The sequence below is a fragment of the Bombus huntii genome, chromosome 8 (assembly GCF_024542735.1).
Source record: "Bombus huntii isolate Logan2020A chromosome 8, iyBomHunt1.1, whole genome shotgun sequence".
Classification (NCBI taxonomy): domain Eukaryota; kingdom Metazoa; phylum Arthropoda; class Insecta; order Hymenoptera; family Apidae; genus Bombus; species Bombus huntii.
In genome coordinates this window covers 9,941,057-9,944,233 of record NC_066245.1, presented here as the reverse complement: position 1 = coordinate 9,944,233, position 3,177 = coordinate 9,941,057, and the positions used below count along the sequence as shown (strand labels likewise).

The window sequence follows — 3,177 nt, the reverse complement described above, 5'->3', positions numbered from 1 at the left end:
TGTTTTTCATCAAACACTATACAAACAGCGTTGAACAAAGAGGCGTATTTATTTTTAAACTTAGAAGAGCACCTCTATTACATAACCTATATTTATATTGACATTAACTTCATATACTACGCACGCTATTTAATATTTAATAATAACAATCCACAATATGTATATATATATATCAACAAACAATAAACAATTCCATTATCGATTTATTTTTATCGATCCACTAATAAGGTGTAGTGAAGCATACTCTTCCACAGCGGTCCCATGGTGTAATGGTTAGCACTCTGGACTTTGAATCCAGCGATCCGAGTTCAAATCTCGGTGGGACCTGAAATCAATTTTTTTTTCTTTTTCAACTCGTATTACCTGCTCTTCGCACGTCTACACTTTATACCATTTAACAATATCAATCCATTTTCTTTTTATTTTATATTTCCTATTTAAAAGATCCCGCTTACAATCTACAATCACACCAGCGCGCACAATCTACGCTCACCACTTATCTTCCTACTCGATCGTAACAACGCGAAGCGACAGAGAGATACGTATCTACATGGTGCGCAATATTGTAATGCGTTTTCGCTGTTCGATCATTTTTAATGAAACGCCAGAACGCATCTTACGTGTCGACGTGAACGTCGATCGACATATGACGCGTCTCTATATCCGCGAAATCCCCGTGCCTGACGCTTAATCCCTAATTATATAACGCGTAGCCGGCGATAATTCATTTATTATACATGTAATTCGATAATCGGACAGAGGCGTAGACCGCGCGTTATCGTTCGTTTCCACGAAGGTAGCGGTGCTTTTTCGCCTCGCGATGTCGGGCTTATCTGGAATCACCGCGTTCCGGCTACCTGGCGTGTAACTCACGGATCAAAAATGTATCCGGCCGCTAATTATCGGCTAAATTAAGCCCTACTCCGGACGTACGAAACGTTGTAAGTAATTCGCTACCGATGACAGATTACGCGTTCACAACGACGCGCCATTAAAGATTGATTAAAATTGTAGAAATTACAGGCACGCGGTCCCTTCCACGATGTTACCCGCAACGATGTACGTAGCACGATTATTTTCAGTTCTTGTTGTTTTATCTTTCAGGCTGCAACGAAGTGAAAATGTAGCGGTAAATTGCCGTAGAAAATGACACGTGTTTATATGTTCGTTTTTATTGCCGTTGTTAGAGATAAGTGCGTGGTTGGAAGTGGTGAATGGCTTAGCGAATGATTATTAGATCCAGTACGGATAAGGTAAGGGACAAGGTAAAGAAGACGTTCAGTGCATTATATAGACTTTCAAACAGCAACTCGATCTTTGATATCGAATCACGGAATATTTGATCAGCTTCATTTTTCGCGGTTTTGATATCCATCGCGTTTATCCTTTGTTAAAAAGATTTCTAATTCGAAAAGGATATAAAGTTGCTTCTAATATATTTTCTGGTTTTCATTTTATGTTAAAAATTCTCTGCTTCTCCAAACTCGGGATTTCTTTTTCCAATGAAACGAGAATATGACGGAACGACGAAAAGAAGGCAAATATTATCTGTATCGAGTTTACATATCGCTAAAGCGATCTATAAGAGAAATAAAATACAAAATAAAAATCCGCATTTCTAATATAATTAAAGCTAGATATTAGATTGTCCCAAAAGTTTCTTTGGTTTCATAAGTGAAATGATAGATGCACAACATTTTTTATTTTATATTAATTCATGGATTCGTGTATGATCCATTCTGTAGTAATAGAATAAAATGGATCAAACGTAATTGAATAAAATAATATAAAACAAAAAATATTGTGCATCTACTACTTCCTGATAAAACGAAGAGAACTTTTACAACAACCTAATATAAAAGCATCAGAGCTTAAAATGCAATTTAATAAGTAAAAACTGTAGCATGTTCAAGTAAAACTGAAACTATCCGTAACCGAAGCCAAAGCAAAAGATGAATATTCTCCATCATCGTAATTATCAACTACGCCAAAATTCAACGATGAAAGGTGCGAACGATTCACGCGCAATTATGTTTGCTATCCACGCAACACACGTGACCAATAATCCGACCATTCGTACGACAAACATATGTATAGCCATAACATATTCGCGTCTAACGTGGCGGGTGCTCATCAATCACAATTACAAAACGCCAACGCGAATAGTAAAATCACACAAATTACACGTTCGCCGCTCTCATCGGCCGCTGTGTTGCACGCGAGCGCATTATTACCGAGCGTTTCCCGGTATCAACATTAATCAACCAGCTGCCTATTCTATATTTCCGTCGAGGTTGTCGCATTGATTTCGATCCCCTTAAATCAGTCGTGGAAAAACGAATTTCCCGGCGCGACACGGTGTTTCGCGATTCGAACGACGCGTGAAACATTGGATTGCGAGTTCATCGTAATTTATCGACAGCGCGTGTTTTATGGGTTTTCGTTCACGCGGCGCTTGCACAGTGCGTAAACAGCGGTTTCAAGTTTCTACAGAGGCAGCTTCTTGCTAGGAAAGCAGATTTTTTCAATGCTATTCATACGCCTCTGTAAGTAACTGTTTTTGTGGCTTGCGATTCAATTTCGTCTTTTCGTTTCTCGAAATTCTTCGGGCAAAGTTGCAATCGATATCGTTCTACTTTCTTACAATCTCCGAATTTTTATACACAAATTTCACACTCGTTTCAATGTATACAAATTTGTAGAAAGATCGTCGTATAAAATTAAGAAAGGAAAAATTACGTGTATCAAGGGAAATCGTCAAAGAACGTATCAGGGTTAGTGTAATTTTGGACAGAACTGTGCGTGAAGAATTTTGGAAAAGGAGTTTATTACGAAATAAAAGTTGTTTCCATCTCTACATGCTAGCAACATATTCGAGGATAAATATTAAATGAAGTTAACAATCCATGAAAAGCATTTATTCGTTAAATCTAAATAAACTTACACCTTTTTCTATGTACATCGTTGATTCCGAAGCTTTCTTTCTTCTTTGATAGTTGCTCAAAAATTATTTTTTCGTTATTTTTTGAAAACTTTCAAGCTGCTCCCCCACGCAAGAACAAATAGTTCGTCAACTTGTTCTAATTGCACCGATTCAAATCCACAGGTGTCGAACAAATTTTAGATTCCAGTACAAACAGTGAACGACGATCCGTTATGATAATTACAGTCTGCGAT

General features: G+C 37.6%; 1 non-coding gene across 1 annotated transcript; it reads left to right on the top strand.

Moving 5' to 3' along the window:
• Positions 1-255: 255 nt before the first annotated feature.
• Positions 256-327, top strand: Trnaq-uug (transfer RNA glutamine (anticodon UUG)). Its single transcript has one exon. It is a non-coding gene; the product is annotated as a tRNA-Gln (tRNA).
• The last annotated feature ends 2,850 nt before the right edge of the window (positions 328-3,177 follow it).